Below are 20,361 nucleotides of genomic sequence, written 5' to 3' on the forward strand. Positions count from 1 at the left end.
CAGACCGTGACTACTCGCTGATATTTCCTCGCTTAGTCTTTCCAAGCAGGAATATAGAATATCTTCTTCTCGTTTAACACCTGCAGATCAGCTTTAGATAAATTAACAAGATGCATCGGATCATACACTCTTAGCACTTCTTGTTCGTCTTTGTCTTCCATCACGGCTTCAGCAGTCTGGCAATCCACATACCACCATTTCAGATCTTTCAGCACATCTTGAGGCATAGTCTTCATTGGAACCTCTTTCAAACACCGAATCGGCTTATATTTCATCACCATCCAAGGTTTGCCATCTGCTCTCATTCCTCTTTCAGTATCTTCAACTAATTTCCCTTTATGTGGTTTTAACAATTCAAATTTTTTCTCTTTAATACTTTCTTTCCATACTATCTTCCCAATAACTCTGGCCATATTATCATCACTTCTATTAATCAACCCCAGTCTGGCCAAATCCTTTACCTCACACTCAGGTAAGGTATTTAGAGATCTCAACGTCCTCTTAAAGTATTGGATCCCATCATATCTTTTCACCACGAACACTTTTAGCTGTTCATCATATAACCAACAGATAACGCCTTTCTTTGACTCAGCGTACCCTTTAATATTATAACTTTTCTTGAACATTGTAGGTACCACTGGCTTCTTCGTTTTGATAAACCAATGAGCATAGCCTTCCTTCCATCTAGGCTGCTCCTCCCATTCTGTATCATCAACTACTGTATCTTCACATACATTCGACTTCTCAACGGTTGGAAGCTCGTGTTCAACATTCTCCTCTACAATTTCACCTTCTTCAACATCATCTTCTATCACTATCTGTGCACCAATCTTCTCAATTTTTTCTAATGGCAGCACATCATCATCTCACACATCATCAACATCTAACATATCATCATCCAACTTCTTCAAGGCATCGATCACATCATCTCCCATCTCCTCGTCATCTACCATCACCACCTCATCACCACCAGAACCGCCAGCTGCACCTGCAGACTCCCCTTGAGCTGTGGTTGTCCCAAGAGCTTGAGTAGTTCTTGGCAACTCACCACCTGCACCCTTCGATGCATTGGGATCATCGTCTCTGTCATTCTTCTTCTTTGTCCTGAGCTCGTCGCCTTTACAGCTCGTCTCCCCCTGAGATGCCAAGAACTCTTTCATAGCATCTATAATTTTTCCATGTTCAACCAGGAGGGACGACTGTAGTTGATTTTCTGCTACTAGGCGCTGAATAGATTGGGTCTGGATAAGATATATCCTAGATTGCTCTGCCACGACCCGCTCTAGTGCAGCTATTCTTTCCGAGTCTGATAGGGTTGCATCGAAATCGAACCTCATGTGAGATATGTCTTGAGTATACTGAGGAGGGATTTCGAATGAAACCGGGACATCAGAAGTAGTTGTGGACGTAACCCTGCAGTGTGAACCACTGTCGACTCAATAACCTGTGCAACAACCTCCGACGGAGTAAGCGTTGGAGGCGGCAACGATACAATATCTGGAGTCGTCAGCTGGAGTGTGATGGATGGGAGGCCAACAGATAATGATGTAGCCACCATGGGAACGTCCGTGGCGCTTGGCCTTGTGACCTGTAATGGTGTAGGGACAATTGACATACCGGACAGTGCGGGTGGAGCGAAACGTATGACTCTAGAGCTCTCACCAGCTCCCCTACCTGCACCTGTCCTGTCCCTTCTTGAACGTCTGATCAACTTATGAATGTCTTCTTCTTCTTCTGACTCACTGTCGTCATCTGTCCTCTTTCTCTTCCCAAACGTCCTCTCTTGAGTCACCATCATACGTCTTGCCTCATCCATTACATCATCAAAATCTGAGTCATCCACCGTCGTAGCTGCTCTAGTAACATTTACTCCCGTACTCTGTGGAACTGAGACCTGTATATTTTCTTGAAGATCAACTCGGTCCATGTCAAAAAATCCTTGGCCGCCAAAAGCAGCGTCAAGGTCTACCTCTTCTTCAGCTGACACAACAGGCGCAGCAGGTACAGCTTGAGAAGCTCCCGCGTGTTGTGTTTGAGGATCTCTAAACTCGTCCCCATTAGCAGGAACATACTCCGGGTTGATTAAATACCCAAACAGTGGAGTATGCCTAGGACGCAGTTCAGGCTTGCTTCTAGCACTCGAAGTTCTACATTGAGCAAAGATACGCTTGTTCACACTCTCCACGTATCTGATAGGGCGACGTTGAGGCAACGTGGGAGCAACATGATTCAAGATCATTTGGAGAAATCTTGGATACATGATGAATCTCTCACGCCCCATCGCCCTTCGCTGTCGATCAATCTCATAGAAGACCATCTGACTCAAGCTGTAACGCTTGTTATAAGTCAGAGCAGTCATCGACGACTGCAAGGTCGCGCCCATCCCGTCAGTGCCCGCCTTCCTCCCTGACATGCAGACAATCATTACGTGCATGAGGAAGCGCCACTGATCGAGCAAGAAACCTTTCCTTCTTTGTGTATCCCCCAAGGGACCAGAATATCCCATTCGTAGAAATGCTCCATCACGGAACGGAGCAACAAACTCAGTCGGATCATCCCTAGTCTCCTCTCCGAACTGCAGAGCCACCCAGATTTGTTCAGACGAGAACTGAACATCCTGACCATTCACCGTTGCACGCATCACCGGGGGGTCGACGCGGCAGTCATATTCCACCGTCTGCCATAAATCCTCAATGTTGGGCAAGGAAATCGGCAGAGTTGTCGTAATCGGCAGAGTTGTCGTAATCGGCAGAGCGAAGGAGGAATGTAATTATCTCGCGGTAATCCTCCACACCACTCGCATCTGGGTCTAATGTGATATACATGTTATGACCCGGGAAGAACTGCGTTTGATTATCTCCTCCCTCATCTCCTCCAGCACCTGCTACTGCAGCCATATCTGCAACAAACAGATCAAGTTAGATGACCGTCAAGGCAAACCACAAGTTCGCCTGTTACCATGAGCGAAGTTGTGATTATTCTGTATAGGCGAAGTTAAAGGTGGGGCGAAGTTGGTAAACAACTTTGCTTCAACTGTAACTTCGTCTATTAACTTTTAAGTAAAAGGTCCAGGCGAAGTTAATGATAACTTCGCCTAACCACAACATCGCCTCATATACTGTTGCATAATTCATTATCAGGCGAAGTTAAACCTTAGGCGAAGTTACGGATAACTTCGCTTAACCTATAAGTTCGCCTGAATATGAATCGGCGAAAGTAAGCAGATTCAAACTCGGAAATCTGATGTTTCATGGTTAGTTTGACGATTGAGGGGTCCGAAACACATGATTTTAAGGTTATTTAGACGATCAAACTGATTAGAACCACGTAAAACAATTTTTTAAAAATCCTATTGAACGGTCCGACGGTCCGAGGTCCATAACCGGGTCGAAACGACCACTGATTAACATCGTAGAACAAGGATTATACGATATAATGACAACACACACCTTGAAATCGAAACGGAAACTGGAAAAATAAGCACAAGGATCGGAAAAAAAAAACGATAAGTTCGCTGGAAAACGGACAAGTTCGCTGGATTAATCGAGAGAATAAGTTCGCTGAATTTCAGAAAATAATGAACTGTTTGACCTTAAGTATTCTTTATATAGGGGCGGAGTTACACAAGCGAAGTTGTGGATAACTTCGCCTAGGGCAGGCGAAGTTAATCACAAGTTCGCCGATTTTACAAAATAAACCCCTATAATTTGAACAATTTGCAATTAAGTTTTAAAACTTCCTTAAAGAATTAAATGACATGATCAAGTCCAAGTAACTAGTTATAAAATCATAAACTACCTAATTACGAAAAACTTTTAAAAATTAAAGTACAAGGGATCAAATTTCAGTCTAGACAGGGACTACCATGTTTTAGAAAAGATCCGAACAGGAATCATACTAACTACGTGACTGTCACATAGATCCGTGTTTAGCTGTATTATGACATAAAGAAACAGGTTGTAGGCAGGTAAATAACTTAAGATGGTTTTCATCGTTTCTGTGATACGAGTTAAGTTCAATTAAGCTCAAAAATTAAGTGGGCAGCAACTCAGAGATTATGATGCCTCCTATCTATTCTCAAATTGTATTTGGCTTTCCCCAAGTCACCCCGAATTGACTTCGACCCGTAGTGTCTGATTAAGTTGTAAGTATTCTTCGATCTTTAGACTCTGCTTCCCGTTCTTTTTCTTACATCATGATTGACATTTCGAGTTAAAGAATGTCTCAATGACTTATAAATTTTTTTTTTTTATCAAACACATAGAGAACAACTGCAAGTCCCGAATCTGGATCACTGCAGTCTCTTGACACGCTTTCTTTATGGGAATCAGAACACTAACAGGCTCGTGTATGACTGGGTAATCGCTTTTCTGCCTATCATACGGAAAGATATATATGAAGACATGCAGAACTCTTAAGAAGTTTCCACATAAAATCGAGTAGATTTAATTTGTATCACATCTACTTTTACGCACCATAAAAAGCTACCATGACATACAATGACTGTTCTAAAGCCTTTTAAGCCTAATAACTTCACTAGTTAAGCACACATAATCAGTAAATCTATCATTTTCCAAGGTTGGATCAATTTTCTGTTAAAACATAGTAACAGAACTTCTTACGAAGTAGTAGACTTGAAAAATAATTTCATTTCCCTAAAAAATAATTTTTGACTTCAATCGCCTCGATCAGTTCAAAGTCTTCAGGTAAACGGTTATCCTGAGGATCCAATGGATCCGCTGAACCGACCAACTACAAGTATGTGTCCTTCTAACTAAGTATGAACGACTAATTTTCAGCGAAAGAATAAAAACACATCACAAACCGCCCCGGTCACATTCAGTCATCTGGTTAATGGCAATCCTCAAACTCTACAAGTAGAAAATGAGGACCAAACATATCCGAGGATATGTCCTTCAAACTGAGGTAACCGACATAATTTTAAGCGATAGTGACATTTTTTTATATATATATATATGCACAAAAAGCATGGTTACTCGGGATTGATCATCCCATTCAACTCAACAAGGTTTTGAAATCTTGATTTGTCAAACGCTTTAGTATATAAATCAGCGAAATTATCAAGCGTATCCACCTTTTCAAGCACAATCAGTTTCTTCTCAGCACAATCCCGTATAAAATGATGACGTATGTCAATATGTTTAGTTTTACTGTGCTTTACGGGATTATTTGTTACTGAGATCGCAACAGTGTTATCAATACAAATTGGAGTAAGTGAGAAATTCAGACCATAGTCGCGTAACTGTTGTCGAATCCACAGAACCTGGGAGCAGCTGTTGGATGCTGCCATGTATTCTGCCTCACATGTTGAAATGGCGACTGATGTCTGCTTCTTGCATTGCCAGGACACTAATCTGCCTCCTAGAAACTGACATCCTCCAGTAGTTGACTTCCGACTCTGAATCTGTGTAAGCTACCAATTCCAAGTCTCCTCCCTTCGCGTACCACAACCCCAGCTTAGGTTTGCCTTTGAGATATCGCAAGATCCTCTTCACACCCTTCATGTGAGATTCCTTTGGGTTTGCCTGAAAACGAGCACAAAGACAAACTGCAAACATAATATCAGGCCTAGAAGCAGTTAAGTACATTAAAGAACCTATAATAGCCCGATACTGAGTTGGGTCCACATCTGCGTCATTGTCTGTCTCAGCACCCAATTTATGGTTGACGCAGATTGGAGTATCGAATGGAGTGCTGTCCTCCATCTTGAAGCGTTTGAGCACATCATGGACATACTTGGTCTGATGAATGAACATCCCATCCTTCTTCTGATCAACCTGCAATCCTAAAAAGAAAGTTAGTTCACCCATAGCACTCATTTCAAACCTTTTCTTCATGACGGCCTCAAACTCCTGACACATGGAGACTTTTGATGCAGCAAAGATAATGTCATCCACGTTGACTTGCACCAGCAGGAAGTCGCTTCCTTCTCTCTTGAAGAACAACGTGCTATCTACCTTCCCTCTTTCAAACCCATTTTCAAGCAAGTAATCTGATAAAGTTGAGTACCAGGCACGAGGTGCCTGATGTAGTCCATACAACGCCTTGCTTAACTTGTACACGTGGTCTGGAGAGTCTGGGTCAGGAAAACCCGGAGGTTGCTCAACGTACACAACCTCATCAACTTTCCCATTTAGGAACGCACTTTTCACGTCTAACTGAAATACCTTCATCTTCTTATAAGCAGCAAATGCCAAAAACAATCTAATGGCTTCCAATCTTGCCACAGGAGCGAACACTTCATTATAATCAATCCCCTCTTGTTGATTAAAACCTTTAACGACTAGCCTCGCCTTGTTTCTTATAATAATCCCTTTCTCATCTCTCTTGCACTTAAAAACCCATTTTGTGCCTATCGCATGCACATTCTTTGGTTTTTCAACCAAAGTCCAAACTTCCATTTTCTTGAATTGAGCCAGCTCTTCTTGCATGGCTTCGACCCACGAGCTGTCCTTTAGAGCCATTTGATAATTCTTTGGTTCAATCTGGCTGATAAAGCAGGTGTACAAGCATTCGTTGATTATGCCTGTCTCCTTAATGCTTGTGTAAACACAGGTGTGCTCATTCAAGCTACGTCTTGTTTGTACACCAGAGGACACATCACCAATCACATTCTCCAAAGGGTGATCTTTATGAATTCTCGTGGTCGGAACCGAACCGACATGCAAATTATCTTCCAAGTTAGAAGAGAGCTTGTCAATGGTTGTTCCTTGCTGAGAGTGAAACGGATTGAAAAATTCTTCTTCAGGAGAGGCAGCAGGGGTATCGATAGCATTTGATGAGGAAGGTTGACATTTATCAAATAGCTGTCTTTGCACTAGATTTTCTTCCTCATCAAGGATCATCTTCGTAGCAACTCTTTCTTCTACTTCTGCACTATCCAAATAAGGTATGTTAAAAGACTTAAAAAGTCTATCATAGTCGAAAAACTCAGCAGGTCCGTTGCTTGGTTTTGGCGGTTTGTAACTTGTGATATCGGTGTTACACACCACCTCAACCTTGCCGGTCGATGTATTAAAGACATGTCTGTTGGGAGTCCCAACAACATAGCCGACTAAGATTCCTTCATCGGCTACTTCACCAAATTTAGAATTTTTCTTTAAAATCGAACAAGGGGACCCGAATGGTTCAAGACCACTCAAGTTGGGCTTCCTCCCATGCATAAGCTCATAACACGTTTTATTAAGTCTTTCAACAGTCAAGACTCTATTCAGGATATAACAGGCTGTAGCAACTGCTTCAGCCCAGAACACCATAGGAAGCTTCGAATCAGCCAGCATAGTTCTGGCTCCTTCAATTAACGTTCTATTCTTCCTCTCAGCCACTCCATTCTGTTGCGGAGTATACGGAGCGCTGTACTGGTGCTCAATCCCTTTCTGAAGGCAGAAGATCTCCATTTCAAAATTCTTGAACTCCGTTCCATTGTCACTCCTGATGAACTTAACCCTTTTATCCATAATGTTCTCAACTTTGGTAATCAAATTCTTCACCATCTGAGCCGTTTCATCTTTTGTTTTCAGGAAATATACCCACGAATATCGTGAGTAATCATCAGTGATCACCAAGCAATAAGAAGTACCTCCTAGACTTTTTGCATTCACGGGACCGAAGAGATCCATGTGAAGCAGTTCTAGAGTACTGACAATAGAATTGACCTTCTTGGTGTGATGGGATTTCTTGTGCTGCTTTCCCTTCTTGCATGCTAGACATTTGTCTTCAAAGTTGAAACTTTTCAAGGGAACGCCCAGCACAAGTCCATTCTTGACAATGTGGTTCATCTTCCGAAGATGAATGTGCCCCATTCTCCTATGCCACAATTCGGACTCCGATTCGCTCGCTTTTGTCATAAGGCATGATTCTTCCGTGGCCATTTCAGTGGACCTCATATCCATAATATACGTATTCCTCTCACGTGGAGCCTTCATCACAATCCACTCCTCTGGTATCTGAAAACCAGGATGCAACACAATCGCCTCATTCTTTGTAAAATGTACGGTGTACTCCTTATCACAGATCTGCGACACACTCAGCAGATTGTGCTTCAATTCTTCGACAAAGTTTACTTTCTCTAGAGTCATCTTTCCATTAGACACCGTTCCCATTCCTGTAATCTTGCCTCCACTTTCTCCAGTAAAGCTCACTCTCCCTCCTTGAACAGGTTTCAAATCGTGTAACAAGATTTTGTTACCCGTCATGTGCCGGGAACAGCCGCTATCCACAACCCAAAGATTATTGGCAGCCCTGTTCAACTGTTCCTGCACGATTAAAGCAAAAGATTAGAATCTAGGGACCCAAGACCAATTGGTCTTGGATCTATACATCCCGAACTTTGGCTTTCCAAAGTTAGTCTCTGTATAATTCCTGTAAGTCCTATTAGTATATCTCCTTGTAGATTGATTGTAAGGCCTTCCAAACCTTTGTGAATTGAAAGAATTATAACTTACTGTTTGGTTATCAGCAGTGTGAAACTGAGATTGGTTTCTTTGAAAACCTGAATTAGTCTGATTTCTGAATTTTGAATGGTTTTCACTTTTACCAGTATTATAATTACCATTAGGCTTAGTCTCAGTTTTGGTATGCCTCACACCTCTGAATTGCTGCTTCAGAGGGCAATCTGCAACTAGGTGCCCTAATTGATTACACCTAAAACAACATCTATGCTCAACTTTCTTTTCAACAGTTGTTTTGGATGTCGAGGCTGTACTACCGCCCGTTCGTCTCACATATGGTGGGACATACGGGTTTAGCGGAGAACTCTTTTTAGTTGTTTTATCTTTCTCTCCACTATTTGGTAATACAACCTCCTCCTTTGTCTTACCCGACTCGAATGACTTATCCGAATCTGATGAGACCGGACTCGGAACAGAAATTTTAACATTTGACACAGGCGGACTTGTTTCACCTCTACTAACATCTGGTTCTTTACTAGTTACCTTAATTGGAACTGTCTGAACAACCTCAAAGTCAACAGATTTCTGATTAATAGGATTAAAAGTGTAATTGTGATTATAAGGTGGTGGAACCTCATGATAACCAATTCCTCCCCTCTTAAAAGAGGAACCTTGATCACTAACAAGGTGATCAAGAATAGCAGAGGAATTTCTGAACTGCTCAAGTTTTCTATTCAGTTCCACCACTTTCACCTGGTGATCAGCAATCTGTTTTTCTCTTTCAGCTATTAGTTTGGTTTTTTCTTCCAAAACTTCATAGCTTAGATCAATCACTTGAATTTTTTCAGCAAGTTTTGCTTTTAGACTTTTAATATCTTTTTCACAAGCTTTTATTTTAACTTTATAGCTATTTTCTCTTGCTTTTGTAAAATGATGATCTTCTTTTAGAGTTTTAAACTCAGCATCCAAACTAACATACTGATCAGTTATAGTTGCTAATTGCTCAGACAAGTTTTCACATTTAGAACAAGTAGGTTTAGAACATACCTCGGAGAGCTGGTCTTTAGCATCAGCCATGAAAGCTTTTTCTTCTCCAGTAGCTTTCTCACTTTCTTCATTTCCACATTCACCAAATTTGCCTGTTCAAAGATTTCTTCAGAATGCAGGTTCCAGTTATATTCACCATCTTCTCTGAAAATCATGGCACTATAATCTTTACTACCCCCATTATGCTGTGTAGACTTGCCTTGACCACGTTCTACACGCTCATTTCTGCACTCCTTAGCAAAGTGGCCGTTTTGCTGACAGTTGTAACATCTTACCTTCGTCTTGTCAAACCCTGGCCTTCCACCGACAAACTTTCTTCCGGTCTTTTTCATAAACCGTTTCACTCTTCTCACGATCATAGCCATCTGCCATTGCAGATCCATTTCTTCCAGATCATCAGCATCAATCTGGTCATAGTCTTCTTCCAACATAGCTGGATCAACAATCTTCCCCTGAATGTAGTTCTCATAGGAAGCAATAAAAGAAGCATAGAGAGCAAACTGCTCTTCAGCAGATTTGACACTCATAAGCATCTTAGAGTAGTTGTTGCTAGGAATACTTGGAGAGCAACTACTCTTGCTTGCTTGCGGTTTAGATGCACTAGATCCACCTGCTACAAAGCAAACATCACCATTCGTGTTGACTGACACATGCCCCTCATGTGATGAGTTGGCGCCCGACTCTCCCTTCGAGTAGTAGGCAGCTGATTCAGTCTTCGAACCTGAACTAGAGTTGACTTTAGCACCATACATACCTGGATCTTGAACCTGATCCGTAGGTGTCTCCTTTCTAACCATGTTAAGCTCAAAGGTTCGGAGCTTGTTAACTGCTGTCTCAAGGTCATAGTCAGCAAAGTCTTTATCTTCTCTCATCAACACAGTATACATCTCCCATTTTGGTGGGAGAGCATCAAGAAGCTTCTCAACAATCTCATCTTCTTTGTATGCAATTGAATAGTTGCTGAGTTCAGTCATCAGATGATAATATCTGGTGATGATATCATCAAGTGATTCGTTTTTCAGAAACTTGAAGACCGAGAATCGAGTTTTGAGCAATTTGATCTTCGAAGCACGGATTCCCACATTTCCTTCAAACCGGTTCTTAAGAGCTTCCCAAAGCTCTCTTGCTGTCTTGTACTTTCTAAAAGTATGAAGGATCTCTTGTGGAAGAGCCATAGTGATAGCAGCATGAGCCTTGCTCTCGGCCTCATACATCTTTTTCTCTTCTTCTTCCATTTTGCTGTACTTTTTGATCTGATCACAACCTTCGTACTCCATAGTTGGTGGTATATAACCATCCTAGATGCACACCCACATCTTTGCATCCTGGTACTTGACATATTGTTCGAACCGATCCTTCCAAGCAACGAAGTCGGTTCCTTTTAGCAACTTTGGGGCCTTAGTAGCTGACCCTGCTTCTACTTCCATCTTAACTAACTCTGAGATGTTAATTGACGACATCTTTCTCAAAAACTAAGAAACCCGAAAAAAAAAAATTTCTTCTGAAAAGTACTGTAGGCGAAGTTACGGATAACTTCGCTTAAGTCTTAACTTCGCTGAAGAACTTCGCTGATTCTTAACTTCGCTTGAGGTATGCGAACTTAGGAGGTAGGCGGAGTTGTAGAGAACTTCGCTTGAGTAAGGCGAACTTGAGAAGGTAGGCGAAGTTGTGGATAACTTCGCTTAACCTTATATCTTCGCCGAAACCCTACGAACAGTGACGGCAACTTCGCCTGATGAACACGAAGTTTCTGCAGATCTGATTTCTGGGTTTTTTGAGGTTTTTGACGGTGTAAAGGGTTGAAAACGATGGTAGGAGGTAAGAATGACACAAAAACACAGAAAACACGTCCCGCGAATAGTCGAAACGGGACGATTTCTACACCCGCGTGAATATCCCGAACCACACAATCGAGCAAAAGCTCTGATACCAATTGTAGGTTCCCTGGATGGATCTACACGAGATATCTCGATCTACGTAGGTGCGGAATCCCTGCGTAGGTCGTTACGAGCGTAGAAGACTAATCGATAAAACACACGATACGAATAAACGAACACACGTTATATTATAACCGAAACACGTGATGTAATATCACTGATTACAGAGAACTCTCGAATACACGTCTGACGACTTACAATTCACGAACTGAACGAACTAGATCATCTCTAACCTAAGCCGTAACCTAGGTATATATACACGACAACTTCGCCTGATATGTTCAGGCGAAGTTGTTGCTAACTTCGCTTGACTAACAAGTTCGCCTGGTAAACGAACTTGTCAGTAACTTCGCATAAACATAAACAAAACACAATTAACATTACAGACTCGATTACAGACACTAGACTATGAACTACTGACATTATGCACCAACAGACTCCCCCTTGGCAGTAGCTTCATATCTTTATCTTTAAGCACTTGTCTTGTAATCTTCATGCATGCACTCCCTCTCTTACACAGACCGTGACTACTCGCTGATATTTCCTCGCTTAGTCTTTCCAAGCAGGAATATAGAATATCTTCTTCTCGTTTAACACCTGCAGATCAGCTTTAGATAAATTAACAAGATGCATCGGATCATACACTCTTAGCACTTCTTGTTCGTCTTCGTCTTCCATCACGGCTTCAGCAGTCTGGCAATCCACATACCACCATTTCAGATCTTTCAGCACATCTTGAGGCATAGTCTTCATTGGAACCTCTTTCAAACACCGAATCGGCTTATATTTCATCACCATCCAAGGTTTGCCATCTGCTCTCATTCCTCTTTCAGTATCTTCAACTAATTTCCCTTTCTGTGGTTTTAACAATTCAAACTTTTTCTCTTTAATACTTTCTTTCCATACTATCTTCCCAATAACTCTGGCCATATTATCATCACTTCTATTAATCAACCCCAGTCTGGCCAAATCCTTTACCTCACACTCAGGTAAGGTATTTAGAGATCTCAACGTCCTCTTAAAGTATTGGATCCCATCATATCTTTTCACCACGAACACTTTTAGCTGTTCATCATATAACCAACAGATAATGCCTTTCTTTGACTCAGCGTACCCTTTAATATTATAACTTTTCTTGAACATTGTAGGTACCACTGGCTTCTTCGTTTTGATAAACCAATGAGCATAGCCTTCCTTACATCTAGGCTGCTCCTCCGATTCTGTATCATCAACTACTGTATCTTCACATACATTCGACTTCTCAACGGTTGGAAGCTCGTGTTCAACATTCTCCTCTACAATTTCACCTTCTTCAACATCATCTTCTATCACTATCTGTGCACCAATCTTCTCAATTTCTTCTAATGGCAGCACATCATCATCACACACATCATCAACATCTAACATATCATCATCCAACTCCTTCAAGGCATCGATCACATCATCTCCCATCTCCTCGTCATCTACCATCACCACCTCATCACCACCAGAACCGCCAGCTGTACCTGCAGACTCCCCCTGAGCTGTGGTTGTCCCAAGAGCTTGAGTAGTTCTTGGCAACTCACCACCTGCACCTTTCGATGCATTGGGATTATCGTCTCTGTCATTCTTCTTCTTTGTCCTGAGCTCGTCGCCTTTACAGCTCGTCTCCAATTCTTCTCATTTATCTAGCTGAATCAAGATAGAAAACCAATCCCGATCCAAGGTAATGATAGTATGATATTGTATGAACTCAAACCCGTTAAATTTAGTCATGAAATGATGAGCCGACACCTTCAAACTGTTAAAGTCACGAGATCCGGGTGGAATCGGGTATAAACCGAACCTAAGATGAGCCTAGGGGTTACCCTAGCTCAGATCTAGATCGAACGGGATGAAAAACGGTGAAAATATTGGTGAAATGGCCGAGATCTCGTTTTTCCGGCGAGATCCCGGTTTTCCAGCGAAGACTGCGCCGGAAAGTGTGTACGAGGAAAGGGAATGTCAGAGAAGAGACAGTCTCTAACCTAAACCCTAATTCGTTAACGGGGAGTTAACAAATTAGAGGTAATTCGTTAACGGGGAGTTAACGAACTAGGGGCGATTCATCAAGAGATTCGTTAATGAAGCTTAACGAACTAGCCCTAGTTTGTATCAGATTCGTTAAGGGAAAAAGATAACGAATTAACCTCGATTCGTTATAGTCATTCGTTAAAAGAAGATGACGAACTAGAAGGGTTCAATTCATTACTGAAGGGCCATTCGTCAAAGGTCCAGTTCGTTATAAAGACCAGTTCGTTATAAAAGGTTCAATTCTTTATAAGGTCCAATTCGTTATAGGGTTCAGTTCGCTATGACGGTCAATTCCTTATAAAGTAACGAATTAGCGAAAGACAGAAGTAACAAATGAACTCCAATTCGTTAAGGGACTGGGATGAACTAGAAGTTTGGCAGAATTTCAGAATGGTCCCTGGACTTAGAATAGAATGAGAAATTAAATAATAGTCCTTGGACTTTGATAATTGATGAGAGATACCTTTAAAGGTTAACGGGTAACGATCAACTAACCGGGTAATGATTCAATGAAGTAAAACCGGCTAGACGCGTAAGACTAATTAAGTAGTAAAGAGAATGGCTCGAGTACTATTTAATATTGCAATTATTAAACAGTTAGTCGCGCACAACTCAAGAAGGAATAACCATTAGCAGATAAAGAAACCGAGTTCAGGTGAGTTTCTAGCCCCACTTCCTTGTTATGTTTTCGGGGTTGTGTGCATACTCGATGAGAAGTGTGAATACACTTACCTTAAGTGGTAAGTGTATGCTATAATGTTTGATGCGATATATTTATATATGTTATGAATGGATGTCTGTTGGTGCGTGAACGATCTTCGGATATTGCACGTGTAGACAGGGAAGGTAACGTTAGTCGGTGTGTGAACGATCTTCGGATATTGTGCGTACCGTCATTCAGGAATGATCCCCAAGTGGTTATTAGCGTGCGTAAATGTTGTGATGTAACTTGGTTATTATGTAAATATGTAATGATATAAAGTGTGTGGTAGACAAGTAGAGGTAGGGTGTGATAGAAGTAGCAAGGGTCTAGTAAGGGTGTTAGTGGCATGACGATAGTATGTGGTAGGGTAAGCCTATACGTGCCTTCGTTATTAAGTGGCATAACGTGAGTGCGTGGTAGGGTAAGCCTATACGTGCTTTCGTTGTTAAGTGGCATAACGTGAGCACGTGGGAGAGCAAGTCTCTATGTGCTTCCGTAAACAAGTGGCTAAGTGGTTAGGGGTAGTTAAGTGGTTAAGTGGTAAGGTGAACAGGTCAGACAGTGGACTATGTGTCTTCGGATACATATATGAATGCATGTAGTGGTTGTATGGTAAGTTACTTGATTAACTAGAACTCACTCAGCGTAGCTGACTTTTAGTATGCACGCAGGTGATCAGACTAAAGAGTTAGCATGAGGATGGCACATGGCATAGATTGAACGGCTGGCATCTGAAGATGGAAGAAATAATGTTTTAAATATAATGTTTTGTGTTATGGTATCAAAGAAAAGATTTAATGTTTTGTAACGAAGGATTTAAGTTAACGTTTCCGCGAAAGTTTTAATTAACTCTGATTTGTAAGAACTGTGTTTATGAGTAAATCCAACGTTAAAGTAAGGCTACCGGGTTTGGGGCCTTCCAATGGGTATGTTGACTAGAAATGTCTTGCAAGACGAAATTATAAGGGCATTTTAGTCCATGTATAATGCTTCTCCTCCTATATAATGGGGAATGATTTTTAGTTGAAGCATCGCATCCTCATCTAGTTTTTTTCCTTTTCTCTCTACTTGTAATATCAATCATGTGTGTTTGTGAGTAATCTTCTTGCTGAAGGAGAGTATTATGTAATTACCAAGAAGTTCTTCCCCAGGGTAGAATAGTTATGAAATAAATATATCAGTTCCTATTATCCATCATGTTCATCTTTAAGAATTTTGCAAAACCTAGAGCCATAAGAGTACCATTAAGGCAGGAGGCCATAGGGAACAAATTGGTCGGGTTGGTCACTTGAAAAATTCAACTTAAGAGATTTACTTAGCTGGATAAGAAGAAAAGGTATGGTTTATTTTATGACTGTTAAATTACTTCAAAAGTATTTATTATAATCTTTCCTTAAGCATTTTCACAAATATTTGAATTCTCAAACAAGACTCGATTAGTCTCTATAGAAACTAAATGATTACTAATCAAAAACTTAGTCAAAACAAGATAATAAATAAAGTCTTTTATGTCGAATAAAAACGATCCCACAAATCATTTAATAATAAAGAAAAACGAGAATCGACATTTTTACATGTCTTCCGCCATAAATGCCCATAAATTGAGTTTAATACTCAAGAAATTGGTACATCGACATTTTTACATGTCTTCCGCCATAAATGCCCATAAATTGAGTTTAATACTCAAGAAATTTGTTTATTGACATTTTTACATGTTTTCCGCAATACTTGGTATCAAAGTCATGTGTTTTTTTTACATAAATGTATTTAATCTTATTTTTTTTACATAAATTGGTTTATCGACATTTTTACATGTTTTCCGCAATAATCTCCAATATATACATCAATGTTTTCCGTAGTAAATGAAAATTGTTTTGCTTCAGATTATATGATTAATTTTGATCAACTAGAAAAAATTAACAAGCTTAAATTTAAACTTGACACGAAAGGGATTTTTAATCAACTTAATAACCTACAGAGTTTAGTCTCAAGGGCTTTCTCTAGAAAAAAATGAAGATTTTCTACTACTTCAATACCGAAGAACTTTCAGTAAATATAAAGGATATTTCGGGAGAAGTGTATTTACCTCTTCTAACTAAAGGAGAAATAGCAAAAAGACTTTTGACTATTAAACCTGAGTTAAGAAGATCTATGAACATGGGGCATATAGGAGCAGTAAAAATTCTTCTAAAAGCACTATTTAGAGATGGAATTAATTTTCCTATAAAAATGGCTCTAGTTGACAATAGAATTGTTAATAGACAAGATGCTGTTTTGGGAGCAGTTTAAGAAAATTTAGCATATGGAAAATTTATGTTTACTATCTATCCTAAATTTGTCTTACATTGTGATTCAAAAGATTTCGACAAAACATTAAGTTCCATACATCAATGTGAAAGAACCGACCTTATGGAACCAAGTAATAAAGTATTTACGATTAATTATTTAATCTCGTATGCTTTAACAAATAGTACCCTTTCAATTGAGTATAAAGAAAGAAAGAGTATAAAAATCGAAGATATATTCTCAGAAATTGTAACTGTCGAAGGAAGTAAGTTTTCTAAACCTTCATAGTTACAAGAAGATTGAGCAATTAATATGCTCGAAATAAACAACCACTAGGACCCCGACCTAGACTAAGTTTTACTAGAAACCCTTTACGAATAGGAGAACCCGGTTTTACAGAATCACAGTTACAAAAGACCTATGTTCGAAAAGGTTGACAGATATGATGAAATTCTTAAGGAAATAGTTGGGTAATGATATCAACACAGCCAATCCTTAAAAATTTAGAGCTTCTAAGTGAAGAGATTGTTCAAAAAGAAGAATCAATACAAATTTTTCTCATAAAAATAGAATAGGTTAGAGTAGATATTATGATAAGTCATAAAACAAAAACTCTAAAAACAAAAGCTTTCAAAGAAAAAATTTTAGCTGCTAGAAAAAAAAATTGATAATCTCAAGGCTAGAAAAGCAATGATTTCTACGACATGAGACTGATAAAAATCGAAGAATCGATTAAAGAATTAATCAAAAAGGTAGAAGAGTTAACTACCAATGAAAGTCTATAAGCCATAGCAGTAAAAATTATCAAAGACGTCTTAGACAAAATTGATAACAATAAAGAAGAGAAAACACTAAAACTCGAAAAAACATAAAGAAAATACATCTGAAGAGAAAAAGAGATTTCAAAAATACTCTTTTCCCAACTTTAATGTAGGAAATCCATCATTAGGAAGTTCTAAAAGTTCAAATGCTTTAGAATGAACTTTCAGATCTACCTCAAATGACTAATAAAAGTCAATTGAGAACTCTTTTTCAGAAGATAAATTCAGGAATTAGAATAAATTATTTTAACCTTCCAAATATCATTCAAAGAATAAATGAGTTTCAAAGTAACTAGAGTATCGATCCATATGTAAAATGGAAAAAACTAGCTCTTTTAGTACAACAAAAACGACTTTTTGAAAAAGAAATACAAGATCTTCAAAATAAGAAAATTATTATGTCTTGTGGATAAATGAGTTCTATCACACAAAAATTAGAACAGATTTTTCACGAACAGCTGGAAAACTATTCAGCCGAACAAATACATGAACTCGTTCAACTCATGACCTTAAGCGATCAAGAGTGCGAACATAAAAGAAAAATATTTTTCCAGAAAATAAAGAAAAAGTTTTTGCTAGAAAATACCCAAAACTAAAAAAGAGAACTCTTCAGATGAAGAAATTCCAAAACATAGGATGAATCAATCCAGCACTAGTAGTAGTAACCACTAGTCATCCTACAGGAAAAGGAACACGAAATCTGAATTCTCTAAGCCGGGATACCTAATTCTGGTAAAAATAATGGTAGTTCAACAGAATTAGATACCATAAAAATTGATTGTATCTTTGAATTTAATCGATGAAAAGAAACAATCGACAAATGGAATACTGAAATTAGTTTAATTATCCAGTATAATCCAGAGGACTTTTCCAATGCTAAGGCGTTATTGTTATTAATAGAACACAAGTCTGCAGGAATAGTCCAAGGCTTCATTAAAGGAACAACTTGGAATGAAGATTTACATGGTGAATATCTCTTTGATCAAATTATTAATGCCATGTATATGATGTTCTTAGGTCTTGATTTCCATACAAATAAAGATCATGAGAACCAAAAATTTCTTGAAATAGCAAGACAAACATTAAGCCAATCACAACTATGTGATATATGTCCTTTTGATTATTTTACTTGCCTTTTTGAGCATAACTTATATAAGCTAAGTACACGTGAATTCCTATTGTTGGTGAAAAAGCCAAAGAATGATGGAATAAGGAAATAAACAACTTAACAATGCACTCACTAGGATTTCTACAAGAATTGTTAAAGAAGAAATTGTTGTTTACTGAGACTTTTCCAACAAACAAAAACAGTTAAAGAAATTTAACAAAAATTGTTGCAATAAACTCACTGAAACACCTCAATTATCTTTTGGTTGTGATCAGGAGGAAAACAAAAAATATTTCAAAAAGAAATATAAAAGAGAATACAAAACTAAAAGAAGGTTTTGGAAACCTAAGAAAAGAAAATTCATCCCTGGAAAATACTTTTCAAAAGAAAAACCTAAGGTTTGTCCTCAAGGAAAGAAGAAATGTCGTTGTTGGATATGCTCTGAAGAGGGACATTATGACAACGAATGTCCTAATAGACAGAAGTTCCCAGATTAGGTAAAACTAATTTCTGTAGCAGAAACAGAGGGATATTATCCTTCAGAAGATTTTTTCGATGACTATATGCAGGTATTTTTCATTTGAAATAAAATATTATCCTTCAAAAGATTTTTTCGATGACTATAGCACCCATTCAATTGAGTATAAAGAAAAAGAGAGTATAACAATCGAAGATATATTCTCAGGAATTGGAACTGTCGAAGAAAGTAAGTTTTCTGAACCTTCACACTTACAAGAAGATTGGGAAATTAATATTGCTCGAAATAAACAACCACTTGTAAGGCCCCGTTACCGGTGCCTCACTTTAACGTTGGATTTACTCATAAACACAGTTCTGAATATCAGAGTTAATTAAAACTTTATTGGAATAATAATAATATCAGAGTTCATTACAAATATTCAAAACTTGTCTTTTTATAACATAATTAAAACATAGTATCAAAACATCATGACAAATCTTCAGATGCCAGCCTCTTCAATCTTGCCATGTGTCTTGCTCAAACCAGCTGTCTTAATCTGTTAACCTGCGTGCATACAAAAAGTCAGCTACGCTGAGTGAGTTCTAGTTAATCATAGAACATACAATCAGTTCACATACTTGCACACATGCCCGAAGGGGTGTACATTATTCATACTTTACTTTACATGCATAACTATCTATACTACTTAAAGAGCCTTCGGCCCTATAACCTCATATGTATTATAAGGGTCTGGTCCCATCATCACAGATATTATAAGGGTCTGGTCCCTACCCTCACATATATTATTAGGGTCTGGTCCCTATCCTCACAGGTATTATTAGGGTCTGGTCCAATCTTTACAGATATTATTAGGGTCTGGTCACTTTGTTTCGAGCAATTGTACCATACCTGTCTTTACATACCTTCCTTAATAATACGTGCAATATCCGAAGATCGTTCTGTTTGATCCCGTTTATCTCGTTCTAATCAATATCTATATGTTAATATTAATTATCCGGATCTAACTCTCTAATACCTTAGTTCGATTGCTATTAGTATGTAGTATATATTATCAGTATGTATGTATGTAATTATAATGTTAATTTAAGCTTTGAGTGAGAGAGATCTGCAAATACGTTAATACCTTAATTAATTTCTCTCTCAACTTCTACTTTTACAAGTGAACAGTGGTTCACTATATATAGAGGGTGACCTGGTTCGCTAACATCCCCTAACGAACCAGCTTCCCCTTCGTTACATAACTTAACTTAACGAACCACCCCCTGATTCATTAACATCCCTTAACGAATCAGGAGGGAATACGTTATAATGTCCTAGTTCGCTAACATCCCTAGCGAACTAGACTCAATCTTAACGAACTAGTCTTAGTTCGCTAACATTCCTAGCGAACTAGACATAACTTTAACGAATTAGATAAATATAAACATTAAATATTACATTTAAATATCAAATAAACATTAATGATAAATACAAAGACTCTAAACGCAAAACCGTGCACTAACACGTTCACGTACT

The sequence above is a fragment of the Bidens hawaiensis genome, unplaced genomic scaffold (assembly GCF_021521415.1).
Source record: "Bidens hawaiensis isolate Kalapana, Puna unplaced genomic scaffold, B.hawaiensis_p1.1 tig00022516_1, whole genome shotgun sequence".
Classification (NCBI taxonomy): Eukaryota; Viridiplantae; Streptophyta; class Magnoliopsida; order Asterales; family Asteraceae; genus Bidens; species Bidens hawaiensis.